We start from the raw sequence: 22403 nt of genomic DNA, 5'->3' as shown, positions 1-22403 counted from the left end.
GTGTCCTCAGTCTTTCTGAAAACACCTAACCATTTAGCCCCAGCCTCATCCTGGAGCAGCACTGCCCCAAAGTATTTAGCCACATCAAAGCCATAGATCCCATATGCTTCCCCAACTCTAAGAACAAAAAAACCCAAAACACCAAAGAAAGAAAACGGTGCTTACAAATTGGATTATTTTTCCTTGATTTACTATCCAGCATTTCTGCTGCCTATGTGGGCCTGCTCATTCTTTCTAAATCTGCTGAACTTTTGAACTCAATTTGCCTGTATTCTGGACACAGAACCTAAGAGTTAGGAGGAATCTTAAAGCTGCTTTTCAGTCCTCTTGTAGTAAGATAAAGGATGTCCCTTGACTTTAAGAATTAAGCAGGCCACACTTAAGCTGTAAGAGAATTCTGTTCAGGAAAATGCCATGCCCTGGCCTCTCATGGCCCACTGCATTGTCCAGTATTCCAGTGCATTCCTTGATTATCCCATCATTAGCCAAATCTTCCATCTCTGTCAAAATCTCTAATTGCTCTAAATCTGCTGTGTCTCTCCCTGATTCTAATATCTCTCACCATGAATATGCCTAAAATCATCCCCACACTCCATCAGCTCCTCAATGTCCTCTCAAACTCCTTAAATTTGTTTTTACTTATAAATATACTTATTTACTTCATATTCTCCTATATGGCATTTTCCAATATTGGCCAAAAAAAAAAAAAATCCTCTAACATTCTTTCAAATGTACATGCTTTGAAAGTTGTTTTCAGTTTGTTTAGTAGATTGATTATATTTAAAGATAATTTCTTTTCCTCTCCCGCCTTCTGTACCTTACTGCCAAAATCAAAATGAGACCACTTAAATAGAAAAATTCCTAAAAGAGGAAAATAAGACAAGAATATTTTAACATTTAGTGAAGACCAGCAAGGGAAATTGGACTACAATTCATTATTTTCCGTACATTGTTATATTCATTGAAGAGTAGAATTAAAGTAAAAGATGTGAAATGACACTTGATCCAAATCTTTCGCTGTAAGACCTAACCTTTCATCATTTCTTTCAAAGACATGAAAGCTCATCTTAAGAAATATTGAGAGAGAATCCCTGAGAAATAAGAATCTAAAGTTGATACCAAAAACTGTCAGCCACTAAACTATGATTAAATATATTAGGTCAAGCACTGTTTTATTAGCTATATTACAAGGGAGATGACATATTGAAAATCTTTACACTGGTTTCCTGTCAGTAGTGAAAAATCTTATGTTAACATGAAATCTACCTCTCCATTCCAGGAGTTATTTATCACATAGATTAGATTGAAGTTGGTTACCAGATGACCAGTAAAATAGATTGATTTTGACAGAAAACCGCCTGGATAAAAAATGAGTCAGACAAGAAGGTGAATTGTCACCTAGGCTGAAGCCAGCTTCGAGACACAGAATGTTTAGCCAGCTAGGGAGGATAAAGTGTGGAGTCCTTTGAGGATTTCCCTATAACAATGTGCAGTTTGATCAGTGCACAAAGGTAGCCAACTAGTGCGACAAGTGGGAGTCTAAAGTGCTGAAGTCCCTGATACTCATCCTAGGCACAAGCAGGTAGTCCATAAGCCCTGCTGCATCGACCTGTCAGTGGAGGGAGTAGCTCCTTTTGGTATTGAGAGGCTCTTTAGTGACCTTCCTACTCAGAGAGGCGACCATTACTAATAGGTGTGCTTAGAAGATGTTTGTATTCGTGACTGTTCCAAATCATTTATAAGCAACATGGGCAAGCTCCAAGTAAAGTTCCATTACTGGAACACATTATTGTTTTTCTTCATATAAACATCTCATGCCTTTCCCATGTTACGGTGACTGTTTTAACCTCAGACCTTCAATTGTACTTCTTAGACTTCGTTCAAGTAAGTCTTGAACGAAGACTTGTCATTTTTTCCCTTCTTCCTCACAGGGAAGACAGAAGACATCAGATTTGAATTCATTCCACACCGATTCACAATGATCCTTTTCTCGTCTGCAGTTACAATGGATGTAGAGTCTCCTTTCTGCCCAAGACTGGTCTTCATAATTGTGCTTTGTGCAGAACACTCTTCCATCCTCAAAGATCTTTTTCTACTCTTTGTTCTTTTTCCTGTGTATTCAGTTTCCACCTCTTTACAGGCTGCATATCATCCCTATTTTTGAAAAATACAAACCTCTTAATCTTTAAAACGTATTAAACATAGAAAAAATAATTTGTTCCCTTCTATTCCCATTCTTGGTGCCACATTAACTCTGCTTAACGAAATTTCTCAAAAACAGTTATCTAGACTTAAAGTCCTGACTTCCTCATTCCCCATACATTTCTCAGCCCACGTCTGTCTGCCTCCTATCCCTCACCCCCCGGATGGAAACTGTCCTTGCCAAAGTCACCAAAGTGTTTTTTTTTTTTTTAAATTATCAAATAAGTCTAATACCTGTTTCTCAGTGTTCACCTTTTACTGACTTTTTACAGTATTTTATTTTATTTTATTTACTTTTCGTGAGGAAGACTGGCCCTGAGCTAACGTCTGTTGCCAATCTTCCTCTTTTTGCTTGAGGAGGATAGTCCCTGAGCTAACATCTGTGCCAATCTTCCTCTACTTTTTTTTGTGTATAGGACGCCACCACAACATGGTTTGATGAGCGGTGCGTAGGTCCGCGCCCGGGATCCAAACCCACAAACCCTGGGCCGCCGAAGCAGAGTGTGCGGACTTAACCACTGCGCCACTGGGCCGGGCCCTACAATATTTTAAATTGATTTCCACCATGTTTCAGAGGTTTCTCATCTTCTAGTACCCACTCTTTGGCTTGCTTCATTCTACTTGCATGACCACTGTCCTCATTCTGTCACATATTTTTGTTTTTCTTGGTGTTCTGATGCAAGCTATCATATTTTTCCTCTTGCCTTTCACATATTTTATGGAGAAGTTCTTACGTTCTCTGACTATGGTGACGATCTCCTTACTCTTGATTTTATATCTCAATCTCTGATTAAGATCCCACTTCAGGGATACGAAGTAGCATATGTTACTGCCTTTAGGACATATCCACTAGGATATCCCAGAGGCATCCCCAACACATAATTAACAGTGAACTCTTCAATAGACAAATCCTATTCAGATCTGCTCTTCCTATCGCTGTGAATGGTATACCACAATATCTAAGATTAATTGAGCATATATCCACCAGGCACTGTGTTAAGTGCTATAAACACATTAACATATTTAATCCTTTCAATTAATCTTAGAGATAGGTACAGTTAGTATCTGCCTTTTCCAAATGAAGAAGCTGATGTACAAACAACACTTGGTCAAAGTCACACATCTGGTAAGCAGTGAAGTCTTGACTCACACTCAGGCAGTGTGGTTCCAGAATCCATCCTGACCACTCCTTTATTCTGCTTTGCTCAAGTTGGAAAGCTAGTTACATACCTGATGCTTCACTCTCTTCTACCCCAAATAAATAAATCACCAGTCATATAGAACTACTTACAGATGTCCAAAAGTGCCATGTTTTTCTTTTCTTCTTCTTGTATTTTACCTAACATGCTCTTATTTCTACCACTCTAAATATCTTCCAAATCCATTGGTTCCCTCCAGTTGTCGTTGCTAGGAATCTACTTTCTGCTCCTTACATCTCTTACCTGGTTTACTATAACAGCTTCTTAACTCTTGTGTCTATATTTTTATTATTTCCAGTACCAATCTATGATTTTTTATCCTATAGTTAGTGTGAATTTGAAACAAAAGTACATCTGATTATACTATACACTTGAACAAAAGAGTTCAATTACATTTTGAACAAAATTTGAAATTCTTAACAGTTTATAATATCAGTCATAATCTTCCCCCTGCAAGCAAAGGAAAGCATAATTCAAAATACTATTTAGAAAATGGATTTTACAAATAGTATTTTTTTTTAATTCTTCTTCATTAGCATCAATGCTAGAGAATGAACTGTACCATAATTAAATTGAACTAATTTATTTTTTTAAAAAGTGTAGATTAAAAGTAGATTTTTATTTGTATAGAGACAGTATTTAAATGAGCGATCATTTCATAGTTAGTATATTTCCTTGGTGTTTAGGAGTAGAATTCTGTTAGGACAGTATATCTGATTGAGTTCCTCAATTAGGAATCTACCTTTCTTATCAATCTAAAGGTATTGGTACTGACAAGGAAAGTGTTTTAAACATTACTTTTTTTCCACTTCTTGGATTCATTCAGTTTGGAAATTTATATGAGTATTTCAACCCTAATAAAATTGATAAATATAAATTTTGAAGTTGAAACAATGCTTTAATAAAAGCAGTTATTAAGTGATTGAGAATTTGGAATGGTGACAGTAATTGAATTGAAGGTAAAATTCTAAATCATAAGAACCATAGCTGGGGCTAGCCCCGTGGCTTAGCGGTTAAGTGCGCGCGCTCCGCTACTGGTGGCCCGGGTTCGGATCCCGGGCGCGCACCGATGCACCGCTTCTCCGGCCATGCTGAGGCCGTGTCCCACATACAGCAGCTAGAAGGATGTGCAACTATGACATACAACTATCTACTGGGGCTTTGGGGGAAGAAAAAAAAAAGGAGGAGGATTGGCAATAGATGTTAGCTCAGAGCCGGTCTTCCTCAGCAAAAAGAGGAGGATTAGCATGGATGTTAGCTCAGGGCTGATCTTCCTCACAAAAAAGAAAAAGAACTAAAAAAAAAAAAAGAACATAGCTGATCATTGATATGGTAAAAATCAGGATACTTATTTTTAATGGTTATCAGTAAGAGTTAATACATGAAATAACAAAATCCTCATTTCAACTTTAGTTAGTGTGTGTGTGTGTGTGTGTGTGTGTGTGTGTGTGTGTGTTTCTTTAGCCAAATAAACATGGAAGTAAAATGCAGGCTCTGAGAGAAGAAATATGTTCTGGTTCAAAATCCCCTGTAGAATACAGATAGAAGTTGATTAACAAATGTAAATCATGTTCTTTGTCCTACAATTTACCCACAATTATATCTGTTTTGGAATAATTTATCAAAAATGCAAAAAGGAATTATTTTGCTGTGTGGTTCTGTTTTATGAGTCTAGTTAGTTTTACAATACTACAGTTTTCAAATGCCAAAAGTATACTGTAAAATTCCAAACACTTTTTAGTAAAAATTGTTCTAAATTGCATTTTGATATGATATTTGATATTTATAATTAATCATTCAGGATGTATTTTTAGATTTTGATATTTATTAATATAAAATATAAGTGTACATAGAGATCAGTTGCAATATTCCTCTGCCAAAGAGATAACTACAAGCCTGAAATTGCAGAGATTTTGGAAGGTATATACTAAGGATTGTGTGCTTGACTATGACAATCACCAGACAAAAGTTGGTGGTTTTGTATAGCTACATTTATTAACTGTCATATTAACTTTCTTGGTATTCTGATTTACAGCTCTATGTAGTCTGGAAATGTGCTTCCTTTATTATAGTAGATCTTAATGTCTCAAATTGCACGGCGCTATTATGAGATATAAGTAGGAAGGTGTCTTAGTTCTTTCAGGCTGATATAACAAAATGTCATAGACTGGGTGACTTGTAAACAACAGAAATTTATTTCTCACAGTTCTGAAGGATGGGAAGTCCAAGATCAAGGCACCAGCAGGTTCAGTGTCTGATGAAGGCCTAATTCCTCCTTCATAGACAGCTGTCTTTTCTCTAGTCCCTACATGGTGGGAGGGTGAGGGAGCACTCTGGGGCCTCTTTTATGAGGGTGCTAATCCCATTCATGAGGGCTTCACCTTCATGACCTAATCACCTCCCAAAGGCCCCACGTCCAAACACTATCACTTTGGGGATTGGATTTCAACATATGAATTGCAATTCAGTTCACTAAAAAACGGATAGTTTTACACACACACACACACACACACACACGTGTGGGGAGGCCACACGTGTGTGTGTGTGTGTGTGTGTATTAGTTTACTCAGGCTGCCATAACAAGATTCCATAGAGGTAGTGGCTTAAACAACAGAAATTAATTTCTCACAGTTCTGGAGGCTGTGATCAGGATGCCAATATGGTTGAGTTCTGGTGAGAGTTCTCTTCCTGGCTTGTAGACAACTGCCTACTCACTGTATCCTCACGTGGCAGAGAGACAGAGCAAGCTCTCTGGTCTCTTCAAAAGGCACTGATCCCATCCTGAGGACCCACCCTCCTGAACTCATCTGAACCTAATTATCTCCCAAAGACCCCATCTCCAAATACCATCACATTGAGGATTAGGGCTTCAACATATGGATTTTAGGGGGATACATTTCAGTCCATAGCAACATATATGGGTGTGTTTGTCTCTAGATAGATAGATATAATATATAATATACATGTATAATACAATTTTTAATTGTAGCCTACCTTTATCTTTTTCCCAAGCATCACTAATTTAGAATTGAAAGTATCTCCTCCAGTAGATAGACAGGAGAATGCGTCTTTTCAGACTTCAATTTTTTCAAAGTTTAAGGACAGATGAAAACAGAAAACTGAATTTTTTGTTGTTGTTGGCTTCTGGGACTTAAGTCTGTGGTAGTGTAGCTTTGAGCCAAAGAATCTGAGCTGCCTCATTCGGCTTATTTCACAACTGACGAAAAGAAAGATTTATAAACAAGCTGTGTGTATGTGTTGTAATTTTCTTTGCTTTCAACCCATTTGAATTATGGTATTTTGTTTAAAATAACCTTTAGATCGCTTCGAAAACAAAGCATTTTTCTTGATTACTAGAGTGATAGTAAGAACTAGCAAAAGGAAAATATGTCCCACACTGATTTCCTTTGGAATAAAGGGTGCTTCAGGTCGGCAAAGAAATTAAGAAAGCAGTTTTTCTGTGCTGGGGTCAGATTAAATTCACGTTTAAGCTATAGTTCTTTCTTAACTGTTTCCAGAAATATCTTATAAAAATGTAGTCATATGAAGGAGTGACTTCATGTGAATTATTTCCCTTATACCGAGGCTTTTGTTTCCTTTTTTTTTTTTTTTTTTTGCTGAGGAAGATTGGCCCTGGGCTAACATCCATGCCCATCTTCCTCTGCTTTATATGGGACGCTGCCACAGCATGACTTGACAAGCGGTGTATCAGTGCGCACACGGGATCCGAACTGCGAACCCTGGTACTCTGAAGCAGAGCGCGCACACTTAACCGCTGCACCACTGGGCCAGCCCCTTGTTTTCCTTTTTAAAGTATTTCATACTTTAAAATAATTTATTATTTATTTCAGAAATGAAATACTAACTGAAAGTTTCATCAGGGCAGTGAAGATAGTCCCTCAGGTAATTTGAAATGTGAGTAATAAGCTGCTATAATACATGTTCATGGCTTCAGTAGACATAATCCAAATCCTCTTTAAATAGTGAGTATGTTGGTTGCTTGACTGCTGTCTTTCCTAGCAGTTTTCTAGATGGGCTCTCTCTCAGTGAAGTCAGACGCTCCTCTTCCTATTGTGGGTCACATGTGTATCAGCAGACTTGTTAAAGCTCAAAGTGAGGTGAGAGCTGCCAACCTTGCTAAGTACAATTTCATTTTCATTGCCAGTAGGTGAACTCTCTGTGGGTCTCTTATTAAGGTCAGTCTGATTCAATAGCCTGCAACCTCCTTGAAGCCGGTCTGCTTTCTCTCTTTTTTTCCTTTTTTTTATTGCTGTTGTCTGTTAACCAGGTAGATGCCATAAACAGACTTTTGCCCAGGGACAGATATCAGAATTTAATCCTAATATTTTCTGTGTAATATTTCCACTTATTTTCAGATTAAAATTGTGCTGCTAATAACCATTTTGGGATTTTTCTGGATTATTTAGGTCATTTATGGACAATTCTTAATAATTCAGACACATTAAATGAAATAGCAAGTGAATGTTTCCCAGATCAATTCTATTTCCTTTTATGATATGTCCTAACTGGTTTGATATCCTGTGTAGAAGTAAAGTCTGTAGTCAGTTGGCATTAAAGAGACTCTCTTCTATCCCTGAAGTCCCCTTTTTGGAGATTAAAGTTTAATGGTGGGGGTGGATCTCAGAGATTGAAAAATTGTGCGGCAATAGAGTAGAAATAGTGTAGAAAACAGCAGAGCACATGAAGTTAAGGAAAATGTACAATTCAGGGTCGATTATGATAATTTTCATTATGTAAATAACGGTGTTCAAGTTCTGTTTGACCTTCATGTGGTTGCCCTTTCCTTCATGCCGACCAAAGAGAAGAGATTCAGCTCCTCAGTGAATGAAGGAATCTGCTATGAGGAAAGGAGAGAGAAAAATTCTTTGAAAGAACAGAAGGAACAAGTAAAATATTTCATTTAGTTTTGTCACTTAGATTGAAGTACTTGCTAATTGTGTGGTACTTTTGAAAATCTCTGTAGATAGAAACATATTCTTTTTCCTCCAACCACCAGTACTCTCACCACAGTAAATACCTCAATAAATACTGGACACTAAACCTTCTTTTTAATTACTAAGAATCTCAGTTCAATCTTGTCTGAGTGACAAGGAGAACTTGTAATGGTCTTAGGACATTTCATAGTTAGGGCCTATCTTCTACTTTTTTTTTTTTTTTTTTGCTGAAGCAGTTCCAAGAAACTGTAGTGGTTCATCCTAAAATTTGCTGCCCTTCATTTTACCATACAATGCACATATTTTTCAAACACTTACAAAAAAAAAAAGAGGATTCTAGGTGTATGGAAAGAAAGAACTAGACTTTTCCTGTAGAGAGGCAACATGAATTTAGTGGTAAAGAGTGCATATTTTACAGTGAGACAAAATTGGATTCAAATCCTTCATGAATTCCTTGTAATGTTGGGAAGACAGGTTATATAAAATCATCGATACCTAACTTCTTGATGCTGAAAATGGGAAAAAAAAAATTACTGTATAGTACTGTGGTAAAGACTAAATAAGATAATCTTACTAATACTCAGTTTTAGCTTTAATTTTAGCCACCACTGTCAGTTATTGTTATGATTTTAGATTTAGTTTGTTCTCAAGCTCCCAACTCATTTGAAATATAACATTTTGTAGATGTGATACAAGGGAAAGAGGTTAATATATCAGGAGCTATTTAAATTGAGATATTTATTCTGCCTGATTTTGACCTAAAGAAAAAAGAATGTTATTTTGGGGGGGGTCAGATGTTTTATTTTTCCTCAAAAATGGCAGAAGTGAAGTGAAAAAATTATACTTTATTCTACCTTTAAATCCTGTCAGCATCCCTGCCCATCTGAAACCACATTGATTTTGTATATAGCTACTGTCATAATGGGAAACAACTGAGGTGAATATAGATTAGTTTTAATGGTCATTTTCAAGAGAAGTTCTCCCGAAAATAAGCATCAGCTTTTTCACTAAATTTTGGAGATTCCCATGTTCTTGAGTTTTCCATAGGTAATATTATGGTAACATAAATAGCGTATTTGCAAATTATTAATGATTTTTAGCAACAAGCAAACATCTCTAGTCATGTCTTCATTTTCTTAGGTTTCATTTCAGAGAGTATCTTTTTCTGTATCTGTATAGAAGGAAAGGTAACTTAGTCAGGAGTCTCATATTTACTAAGTACATCTTGTATTTTGGGGCTTGTAATTTTGGGGTGTTTTTTTATTTTCCACTGATTAGTTCCTTTTTAGAATGGAGGGAAGTTCTCAGGGAAAGATGAACATTCTTGAATTAAAATTGTAAAAGGATAAAGAGAAATTTGATAAACAAAAAAATCTCTTCATATTAGGAATATATATAGTCACAGGAAATCCTGTGAATCTAAAATTAACCAAAGAGTGTTAGAATGACAGATATAAGATTCTGTCACACTGTAAATATGTTACCAAAATAAAGAAGAACAAAAGATTTTACCAGAGCAGTGATGCCAAGTGCTCAGTAGTGTTTGGGGATTACTTGTTTTTTGGTTTTCTCTGAAAGAAACAAGTTCTTATAGAATAATTTTGGAAAGGAAAGGGCAAAGTAAATTTGTTTTACAGAAGAATTTTTTTGCTTGTCACTTATCATTGACTTAGAGTTTAAATGTATGTTTAGATTAATAGAAGCAATAAGGATAAGTCAATAATAATTTTCATAAAATTTTTAAAAATATTAACAGCTCAGAGAAATCATTAGAACAACAAGATCAATGAAATGATGGTGGATAATATCAGGGAAAACAATATTTTTAAAAACTTGGAAAAATGATTTTTAAATTAAAATTAAATTTAAACCAAAATTATTTTTTAATTAAAAATCATTTTATTTTGATTTCTTTCTTGTTCCTTTCTCTGGCATCTGAAAATCCCTCTGTGATTGGGTTATAAAATCCAAGGAAGTCTAAGAAAGGAACATTAAAAAATACTTAATTAAAGGCTCACTGACCACTGAAAAGTTTCAAGATAACATGAAACAAAAATAGCTAATCAATATTCTTCAAACGTGTTGAGGTCATAAAAGACCAGGAACGATTGAGGATCTGTTATTGTTTGATTTTTGAATTTTATTTTATTTTATTTTTTTGCTGAGGAAGATTTTCCCTGAGCTAACATCTGTGCCACATATTTTATATGTGGGTTGCCGCCACAGCATGGCTGTGGATGAGTGGTGTAGGTCCAGGCCCGGGAACCAAACGCGAGCTGCCAAAGCAGAGCGCCCTGAACTTAACCGTTAAGCCACTGAGCCGTCCCCTGATTTTTAAATTTTAAACACATTATTCATTCATTCATTAAACCTACCATATACTGTCCTTTTTTTATGGTGCTATATTTGCTAGTATTTTGTTCCGAATGTTTGCATTCGTGTTTATATTTGTACTTCATTTTCTTTTCTTGTATTGTCCTTCTCTCTTCTTGGTATTGAGATGATGCTGGCTTCAACAAGTGAGTTGAAAAGCATTCCCTCCTTGTTTATGAAAGGACTATTGGTTTTACTTCTTCCACAAATATTACATAGAACTCACCTGTGAAACTGGTAGAGTTTTCTGTGTGAAAAGATTTTTAAATATTAATTCAATTTCTTTAGAAATGTAAGGCTATTTAGATTTTCTATTTCTTTTGGGGCCAGCTTTGGTAAGTTGTGTTTTTCAGGAGTTTTTTTATATCATCTTATTTGTCCCATTTATTTTCAAAAAAGTTGTTCATGTGATCATATTTTATCATTATAAAATCTAAAATATGAAACAATGCCTCTTTTATCATTCCTGACATGGGTAAATTTTTTTGTCTTTTGATTTTTTTCCTGTTTGTCATAGTTAGAAGTCTGCAGCCATCTCTTACAGATATCAAATATTAGCTTTTTATGTTTTTTCTATTATTTTTTTGATTTTCTATTTTATTGATTTCTGTTCTTCATTGTTTCCTTTCTCTTGCTTAATTTGGTTTTAATTAGCTCTGTTTTCTAGCTCTGAAGGTGAAACCTTAGATCATTGATCTTTTTATTTGTGTATTATTATTAACTAACCTGAGTTGGAAAAACTCACTCTTCCTCCTGTATGTTTGTCCTTCACTCTTACACTGCTATCACACTCACAATACTTCTGACACCAAATGTGTGTTTTTTTCCCCCCACACCAAGCAATTCTGTGACATCAGCTGAGTGTCCTATAATTTAACTCAATTCTGACACTATATACCTGAAGATAGTGTCAGATCCACCAGGTTAAGGGCTCAGCCCCACAAGATTGCCATCCCCCTTCAGATGCCACTTGCAAGTCCCAGATTGTCACCTGCTCTTCTCACTGACTGGCTGTAAATCAGGGTTCCCATAGCCCCCTCCTTGGGTTTGATCATTTGCTAGCATGGCTCACAGAACTCAGGGAAACAGTTTACTTACTGTCTACCAATTTATTATGAAAGGATATGATAGAGGATGCAGATGAATATTCCAAATGGAAGAGATGCATAAGGCAAGCTATGTGGGAAGGAGCGTGGAGCTTCCCTGCCATCTTGAGGTGCGCTGTTCTCCCAGCATTTCCACGTATTCACCAACTTGGAAGCTCTCTGAACCTCATACTATTGATATGTTTATGGAGGTTTCCCCACATAGGCATTATCAATTATTAACTCCATTTCTAGCTCCTCTCCCCTCTATGGAGAATGGGAAGTGGGGCTGAAAATTCCAAGCTTCTAATCATGGCTTGCTCTTGTTGGTGACCAGCCCCATCCAGGAGCCATCCAGGAGCTGACCTAGAGTTGCCTCATTAGAACAAAAGACACTCTTATCACCCAGGAAATTCCAAGGGATTTAGGAGCTTGGTGTCAAGAACCAAGGACAGAGACCAATATATATATATATTTTTTCTATTATATCATATAACCTTATTCAAATTTCCTCATTTTTTAAAAAGTCCTTTTTATGTTCCAGGAATCTATCCAGGTACCACATTAAATTTAGGCACCACAACTCATTGGTCTCTTCTTGATTGTGCCAGTTTCTATAGACTGTTCTTGTTTTTGATGTTCTTGACATTTTTTAGGAGTACTGACCATATATTTTGTATATTATCCCTATATTTGTATTCATCTGATGTTTTTCTTATAATTAGACTGGAGGCATGTCTTTTTCAAAGGAAGACTATAGAGCTAAAGTGCCATTATCATCACTTCAAGGATACCTGCTATCAGCATGATTTATTACTGTTGCTGTTAAGCTTCACCACCTGGCTTTTATCAAGTTAGTCAGATTTCTCCACTGTAGAGTTCTTTTGTTTCTTCCTTATATAATGTATTCTTTTCAGGGAAGTTATTTTGCGAATCCCACACTTAAGGAGTGGGGAGTTATGCTCTACCTACTTGAGAAAAGAGTATCTACATTAATTTTTAGGAATTCCCCTATATGGGAGATTTAGCTACTCCTTCCATTTATTTATTTTAATCTTTTATTTATGTCATTATGGACTCATGGACATTTATTTTATACTTTTTTTTTTTAATCCAGTACTGTTTGACTCATTCTCTTTCTCAAGTGTTTCAGCTTTGGCCATTGTGAGAACTTTTATTGGCTCCTGTGCTCTTTGACATTTTTTAAAGCAATTTCTTACTGTTTTGCACTACAAGTGCTCCAGGCTTATTTTGTATATTTTCTCTCCCAGTCCTAGAATCAGCCATTTCTCCAATAAGCCCTAGGTTTTTTTTTTTTTTTCTTTTTTTTGGAAACTGGTGTTAGACTTGAAGATCTGGATGCTTGGTGTGTTTATTACTACTAGGCTGTCATTGCTTCTGCATTACGTCAGGTTATAGTAAGGAAATATATGTGCATATTCATACCTGTGTATATACACACATCGGTAAATATTTCTACATGTGACTATCTATACCTGTATAAAGCTACACATGAGTTTATTCTGATGTCTCCAACTCTAGTCCATTACCATATGGATCATTCTAGCATCCTCACCTTGCTTATTTATAAATTCCCACTCCAACAGTGAAGAACCTGGCTCCCACAAGCCATTACACATTTTCTTAATTTTTCAATTCAAATATCTATGTATAGTGGGATTAGGATTGTTAACTCATTCTTCCATGGAAAACAACTTTATCAGCAGGGTACGGTACTTATCTACACTTCCTTATGCCTTACTTAGACTTACAGACTCCTGTCATTTCCAAAGCACTTATTAATCCTGCCCCCTCCAGTTAAGTTGCCTCATACATTTGTAATACATTTACATTATTTTCTCACATTTTGCATTCCATCAGAAGATTCTCCAGCCTGCTAAATGAATTTTTAAATTTTCGTACATTAGTGTTCACTCTTTGAGCTGTAAAGTTCTATGGGTTTGACACATGCATAGTATAAGATATATACTATTACTATATCATACAATAAGTTTTACTAGCCTAAAAAAATAACAATCTGTGTTTCACCATTTACCTCTCCCTCCAAACGCCTTGCAACTGCTGATCATTTGTATCATCTCTAGTTTTACCTTTTACAGAGTTGGCATTATCTAGTATGTAGCTTTTCAGACTGGCTTCTTTCACTTAGCAATGTGCATTTAAGATTCAGTATGTCTCTTTGTGGTTTAATAACTCATTTCTTTTAATTGATGAACAATATTCCATTGTGTGGATGTACCACAATTTTTATTCGTTCACCTATTAAAATATCTTGGCTGCTTCCAGTTTTTGCAATTATCCATAAAGCTACTATAAATATTCATCTGCAATGTTTCATGTGGATGTAAGTTTTCAAATCTGGTAGGTAAATACCTAGGAGCACGACTACTGGATCCCATGGTAAGGTTTGTAAGAAAGTGACAAAATGCCTTTCAAAGTTGCTCTACCATTTTGAAATCCCTGTAGCAACACATGAGATTTCCTGTTGTTCCACATCCTTGTCAGTATGTGATATTGTCAGATTTTTGGACTTTACTTATTCTAATGTTTGTAGTGATATCTCATTGTTTTAATTTGCAGTTCCCTAGTGAAAAGTGATGTTAAGTATCTTTTCATATGCTTTTTTGACTTTTGTCAGTATTCTTAGATGTGGTGTCTGTTCAGAGTTTTTGCTCATTTTTAATTGGTTGTTTATTTTCTTATTTTTATTTTTAAGAAATCTTTGCATATTTTGGATACAAATCCTGTATTGGATATATGTTTTGCAAATATTTTCTCCCAGTCTGTGATTGTCTTTTCATTCTTGTAACAGTACCTTTTAGAGAATGAAATTTTTAATTTTAATAATGTTCAAGTATCAGTTTTTTCTTTCATGGGTTGTATTTTTGGTGTTGAATCTAAAATCCCATCAACAAACCCAAGGTCCCATAGATTTTTTCTTCTAGAAGTTTTATAGTTTTGCACTTGACATTTTGGGATTTGATCCATTTTGAGTTATTTTTTGTGAAAGTTTTAAGGTCTCTGTCTAGTTTCTTTATTTTTATAATATCTGCATATCTAATTATTTCAGCAACATTTTAAAAAGGTCATCTTTTCTCTGTTGACTGGGCATTGTTCCTTTGCCAAACACAAAAGTTGACTATATTTGTGTTGGTCTATTTCTGTGCTCTCTATTCTGTTCTATTGCTATATGTGTTTATACTTAACACCAATACCACACTGTCTTGATTATTGTAGTTTCATAGTAAGTTTTGATATCAGGTAGTGTCTTTTTCCTTTGTTGTTGTTCTTTAGTATTGTATTGTCTATTCTAGGTCTTTTGCCTTTCCTTATAAGCTTTACAATCATTTTGTTTATACTTGCAAAATAGCTTCCTGAGAATTTTGATTAGGATTGCAATGAATAAGACAAATAGGGAAGAACTGACATCTTATCGATATTAAGTCTTCCAATTCATTTATCCATTTATTTAGGTCTTTGATTTCCTTCATTAGTGTTTTGTGATTTTCTGCATATAGATTCTGTACATGTTTTGTTAGCTTTATACCTATTTCATCTTTTGATGTTATTGTACTTGTTCTTGTTTTACTAAATTCAAATTTCAATAGTTTATTGCTACATAGAAAAGCAATTGAGTTTTATCAACTTTGTAACCTGCAAACTTATTATAAACATTTATTATTTCCAGGAGTATTTTTTTGATATATTCTTTGGCATTTTCTACATAGGGCATAATGTCATTTGTAGATAAAGACAGTTATTTTTTTCCTTTCCAAGATGTATTTATATTATTTCCTTTCTTTTCTGACTACGCTAGCTAGGACTTCCAGTTAAGATGTTGAGTGAGGGTAGTGAGAAAGGATATCTTTGCTTTGTTCTCAATATTAGGAGGAAAGTATCTGGTTCCTCACCATTAATGATGATGTTAGCTGTTAGATTGTTTTAGAGGTTCTTTAACAAGTTGAGGAAGTTGTCCTATAATCCTAGTTTTCTGAGAACTTTTACCATGATTGGATGTTGATCTTTTGCCAAATAATCTTCCTGTGTCAATTTATGATGGTATAATTTTTCTTCTTTTGCTTGGGATCTGGTGTATTACACTGACAGATTTCAACAAACTTAAGCAAAACTTATCAAATTTAAGCAAACTTGCACACCTAGATTAAAAATCACTTTATCGTGGTTGATAATTCTTTTTATACATTGTAGATTTGATTTCCTAATGTTTGTTGAAGATTTTTGCATCTGTGTTCGTGAGACATATTGGTCTGTAGTTTTCATTTCTTGTAATGTGTTTATCAGAATTTATTATTCTAGTAATGCTAGCCTTATAGAACAACTTAGTGTTTCCTCTGCTTCTATTTTCTGAAATACATTTTGGAGAATTTTTTTATTTTTTAATTATTATTATTTTTATTTATTTATTTATTTTTCCCCCCAAAGCCCCAGTAGATAGCTGTATGTCATAGCTGCACATCCCTCTAGTTGCTGTATGTGGGACGCGGCCTCAGCATGGCCGGAGAAGCGGCGCGTCGATGCGCGCCCGGGATCCGAACCCGGGCCACCAGCAGCGGAGCGCGTGCACTTAACCGCTAAGCCACGGGGCCGGCCCTAATTATTATTATTTTTAATATTAATTATAAATATAAATTATAGTGTATATTTATATTTAATTTATTAAATTATATTTATAATATATTAATTTATATTTGAAAATAATTATAATTATTAATATAAAAATTATAAAATAATTATAATTAATATTAATAATTAAATTATTATTTAATTTTGTTCCAAAAATGTTTGGTACTGTTCACAAGTGAATCTGTCTTGTCCTGTTGTCTTTTTTGGAAAGGTTATCAATTATTGTTTCAATTTCTTTAATAGGTATAGGCCTATTTCAATTATCTATTCCTCCTTGTATAAGTTTTGGTAGGTTGTGTCTTTCAAGAAATTGATCTATTTTATCTAAGTAATCAAATTTGTGGGCACTGAGTTGTTCATAGTGTCCTTTTTTTTTATCCTTTTTATGTCCATGGGATCAGTAGTAGTGACCCCTCTTTCATTTCTGTTAGTAATTTGTGCCCTCTCTTTCTCTTAGTTAGCCTGGCTAAAGTCTTTTCAGTTTTAATGATCTTTTCAAAGACACAGATTTGGTTTCATCAATTTTCTTTATTGTTTTCTTGTTTTCAGTTTTATTGATTTCTGCTCTGTATTATTCACATTTTTCCAGTTTTATTGATATAAATGACATACAGTGTTGTATTCATTTAAGATATACGATATAATGATTTGATATATGTATATTTTGCAGAATAATTACCACAATAAGTTTAGTTAACATCCATCATATCACATTGTTACAAAATTTTTTTCTCGTGATGAGATCTTTTAAGATGTACTCTCTTAGCAACTTTCAAATTTATAAATCAATATTGTTAACTATAGTTACCATGCAGTACATTATACTCCCAGGACTTGTTTATCTTGTAACTGGAAGTTTGTACCTTTTGAACACCTTCAGTAGTTCTCCACTCCCTAGCAACCAACAATCTGTTCTCTATTTTTGTGAGTTCATTTTTTTTAGATTCCACATATAAATGAGATCATACCGTATTTGTCTTTTTTGTTGGACTGATTTCACTTAGCATAATGCTCTCAAGGTCCCTCCATGTTGTCACTAATGGCAGGATGTCCTTCTTTTTTATGGCTAGATAATATTCTATTATATATATATATACACACACACACATACACACACACACACACACACACACACACACACCACGTTTTCTTTATCCATTCATCCATCCGTGGACACCTAGTTGTTTCCATGTCTTGGCTATTGTAAATAATGCTGCAACAAACATGGAAGGTGCAGATATCTCTTCGAGGTAGTGATTTTGTTTCTTTCAGATATATACCTAGAAGTGGGATTGCTGGATCATATGGTAGTTCTATTTTTAATTTTTTGAGGATCCTCCATACTGTTTTCCATAGTGGCTGCACCAATTTACATTCCCACCACTGCTCTAATTTTTATTGTTTCTTTTTTTTATGCTTTATAGTTTCAAATATATACATTAATGCTATAAATTTCCCTCTAAGTACTGCTTTCAACGCATTCCAAAAATTTTGATAAGTTCTACTTTGATTTTAGTATAGTTCAAAATAAGTTTGTCTTGGCACTTCTTTGAATCATTTTTTATTTAGAAGTGAGTAGTTTAATTTACAAATATTTGGGATTTTACAGCTATCTCTCTGTTATTTATTTTTAATTACTTTTGTTTTGAAAACATTATATATGATTTATATTCTCTTAAATTTATTAAGGTGTGTTTTATGGCCAGAATGTGTTCTATCTTGATGAATAATCCATGTGAGCATGAAAACAAAGTGTATTCTGCTGCTGTTGTGTGGAGTATTCTATAAATGTCAGCTAGATCACATTGACTCAGTATTGTTCAAGTCAGCTGTATCCTTCTTGCTTGATTTATCAATTATTGAGAGTGATGTTGAATCTCCAACTATATAAAATAGATTTGCCTGTTATCCCTTTCAGTCGCATCAGCTTTTGCCTCACATACTTTGATGCTCTGTTGCCAGGTGCACACAAGTTTAGGATTGTTATGTTTTCTGTAGAATTGACCTTTTTATCATTATGTAATGCCCCTCTTTAACTCTGATAATTTTCCTTGATCTGAAGTCTGCTTTGTGTGAAATTAATGTAGCTACTTTGGCTTTCTTTTGATTCGTGTTAGAATGGTATAACCTTCTTAATCTCTTTACTATTGAACCATCTGTATCTTCATATTTATAGTGGGTTTCTTCTAGACAACATATAGTTGGGTCTTTTTTATATACATTTGAACAATCTCTGCCTTTATTTGGTGTAATTACACTGTTGACATTTAAGGTGATTATATAGTTGATTAATAGCTACTGTGTTTTTAATTGCTTTCTTTACATTGCATTTATTCTTTGTTTCTCTTTCCCCTCTTTTTTTCTGCTTTCTTCTGATTTTAATTGAGCATTTCATATGTTTCCATTTTATCTTCTCCTTATTATATCAGTTATACATCTCTTGTTTTATTTTGTTTTAGTGGTTGCCCTTGGGTTTGTAATATGCATTTTTAACTAATCTATGTCTACCTCAAATAAATTCTGTTATTGTAAATCCATCTGTGGTACAGGTTCCTTATAACAGAGTATTCCCGATTCTTTCCTTCCTTCCCTTGTAGCATTACTGTCATTAATTTCTTTTATTCATATGCTATGATCACCTAATATGTTATTGTTTTTATTGTTATTTTAAACAGTTATTTGTTAGATTAAGAATAGGAAAAATATATTTTACTTTACCTACACTTATGTCTTCTCCAGTACTCTTCCTTTCTTTATGCAGATCCCCGTTTATGCCCTATATCATTTTTTCCTCCTTGAAGAACTTCTTTTAACATTTCTTCCACAGTCTGCTAATTGTGAATTCCCTCATTTTTAGTTTTTCTAATAAGGTGATTATTTCTCCTTCATTTTTGAAAGATAATTGTGTTACCAATTTTGCTTCCCTCTGGTGGGACTTGAACCCACAATCAGACGGGACCCGAGGAAGAGCCCATGGCCGCTGGGCCTTGAACCCACAATCAAACCTTTTCTTCCTCGGAGGGTTCTTTTCTGTTTGGTGTTGTGGATTTGAAATGAAACCGAAGGTGAGCGTTTAACAGCACAAGCTTTATTCAATGGCCAAAGAATGGAAAGGTGGGAATTATGTTCACAAATCAACTTCTCAGCTCTTAGGGTCATCTGGCAGCCGTTATAAGGGGTCAAGGCAATGAAGGGGAGGAATATTCATAGCAATATGGGGAAGTGGGCAGGCTTTTCTGGAGAATGGGGTTGCCACCCACATTTGGTTCTTATGTGGTTTGTTTCTGTCATTGTCCTGGCAGTTGTAAACTGTCTTGGCACCAGTGGGTGTGTTATGTAGCATGATAGTGTATTACAATGAGCATATAATGAGCTGAGGAGTCTATGTCAGGTCAAGTCAGACTGCCATGTTGCCTTCAACTGGTTTTAACTTGTTTTAACTATATGTCTCAGCCATCTTCTCCTTCTTCTCTTTGTGGTTTCCTGTAAGCTAAAGATAATATGTTAGGCTTGTTCCAAGCAGGGTTGTGATTAACATCTTATAGGGTCAGTGGTCCAGGTAACAGTTTAACCTGCTATAAAATTCTAGATTGGTGTTTTTAATTTCAACGTTTTACATATTTCATTCGAATGTCTTCTTTCTTTCATGCTTTCTAATAAGAAGTCTGCTATAATTCTTATCCTTGTTCCTTTAAAGTTAAGATATGTTTTTCCTCTGGCTTCTATTGGGATATTCTTGTGTGTCTGTGTTTCTACAATTTCAATGGCATGCCTAGGTGTAGTTTTTTGCTGCTGTTGTTATTTATCCTTTTGTTCTCTGAGCTTTCTTGATCTATGATTGATTGTCTCATTAATTTGGGAAGTTCTTGACCATTAATGATTTAAATATTTCCTCTGTTACTTTCCCTCTTCTTCTGATATTCCAAATATGCTTATTTATGCCTTTTGAAATTGCTCTGTAGTTCTTGGATTTTTCTGGGATTTTTTGTCATCTGTTTTCTCTTTCAATTCTGTTTAATAAATTTTACTGACATATTTTCAAGGTCATTGATTCTTTCCTTGGTCCTGTTCAGTCTACTGATGAGCCTATCAGAGACATTCTTTATTTCTGTTACAGTGTTTTGCATTTACTTTAGATTCTTCCTTAACAGTTTCCATCTCTCTACTTATATGCTATATCTATTCTTTTTTTGCTGAGGAAGATTCACCCTGAGCTAACATCCCTGCAAATCTTCCTCTATTTTTTAGTATGTGGGCTGCCAGCACAGCATGGCTACTAACAGAGCCAAGTGGCCAGGGCTGGCCCTACTGCTATATCTATTCTTAAGTGTTGTCTACTTTTTCCATTAGAGCCCTTAACATACTGATCATAGTTCTTGAAATTTCCATGTTTGATAATTCCAAAATCTTTGTTACATCTGAATCTGATTCTTATTCTTGCTTTGTCTCTTCAAACTGTGTTTTTTCTCACCTTTTGGAATGTCTTGTAATTTTTCCGTGAAACCTGAACGTGATGTTTTGGGTAATAGGAACTGAGACGTGAGATCTTTAGTGTGACAATTTACATTATCCTGGAGAGAGGTTGAGTATTGTTTAATCTTTGCCATAGCCGAAGATTCCAGAGGCTTCAGATTCCTTTAATGTCCTTGTTTTTGTCTTCTGCCTTGACTTTGGGCCTTTCTGGGCACTCTTCCTAAGAGCAACTGCATGTCACAGCTCTTTCAGTTATGCTCCATTGTTTTTATACAAAAGTCATTTTTCTGTGGTGGTCAGGTGTGGAGAAGGAAAAGCTTTCTATAATCTTATGATTAAACTGATTCTTTTAGTTTTCCTGTGTTTCAGAACTGTGACACTCGTAATTATTTTTCCGTTGGTATAGATTCCTTCCCACCCAATCAGCCCTCTGCTCAGGTGAAAATGCTAAAAGGGAATAGAGTGGGAGGAAGGCTCTTCCACAGCTGGGATAAGGCTGTGGTAAAATCAGTTCTTCTGGAGACTGTGCCTTTGTTATGGAGAAGGCTCTAGGAGTACTTCACAGTAATTACTTTTCTCCTTCCCCTGTCAGAGTCAGGAAGGTAACTTTCTCAGATCTCCACCATGAAACCTCGTGGAAGTCCTGGAGGTAAAATCTGTAAAAGTGTGCAGATACCACCAAGCCTGCTGCTCTCAGGAACTTCTCACTCAAGAGAGTCCACACTCAACCCTCAACAATTTGTCAAAAGAATCATTTAAATTTTTCTTCCAGTTTATGGCTCAAACTTCTGCTCCAGTTAAGCAGATCTTTTCTGTGGCTCTCTTGATCTGCCTTTCTCTCCAGATTTATGGGTTGTGATTTGTTTTGCAAACTTAGTTCTGAGGGGTCCAAAAATAAAGTAGTTTATTTTATGTTTGATTGGCTTTTTCTTGTTGGTACATTGGAAATGACAACTTTCAAGCTCTTCACATACTGGGACTGAACCCATAAGTCCTGCAGGTCATCAATTAAAACTTTCTTCTCTTCCAAGCTGTTAAAGATCTTCATTTCTTTCTAAACCTTGCTTTTCCTAAATCCCACAAATGTTCATTCTGTATTTTCATATTCTTTCAATTGGTAATATTTTCTAGTGTTACTTGTCATATGTTTTGTGAAATGATTAGGAAGATATATGTTACTGAAATTGCAAATATTGGGGCTTTTCCTCATATTGTATATATTGATTTCTAATTTAATCCTCTGGTTATACTCTTAAGAGTTTGATCTTCTGAAATATAATTTGTTTCTATTTCCAAAAATATGGTCTATCTTGGTGAATATTCCGTGTATAATTTTTTTTAAATGTGTATTCTGGTGCTGTTAGAAGTAGAGATATTTAGGGGCTGGCCCCGTGGCTTAGTGGTTGAGTGCGTGCTCCGCTACTGGTGGCCCGGGTTCGGATCCCGGGCGC

General features: G+C 35.1%; 1 pseudogene; it reads right to left on the bottom strand.

Annotated features, from left to right (window-relative positions):
• LOC101391590 (glucose-6-phosphate 1-dehydrogenase pseudogene) overlaps positions 1–21086 on the bottom strand; it is a 50086-nt pseudogene extending 29000 nt beyond the window's left edge.
• Positions 21087–22403: the final 1317 nt, after the last annotated feature.

The sequence above is a fragment of the Ceratotherium simum genome, chromosome 12 (genome assembly GCF_057802395.1).
Source record: "Ceratotherium simum simum isolate JZ-2026a chromosome 12, ASM5780239v1, whole genome shotgun sequence".
NCBI classification, from domain to species: domain Eukaryota; kingdom Metazoa; phylum Chordata; class Mammalia; order Perissodactyla; family Rhinocerotidae; genus Ceratotherium; species Ceratotherium simum.
The sequence above is the reverse complement of the archived record's forward strand: the minus strand, read 5'-3'. Positions and strand labels throughout refer to the sequence as shown.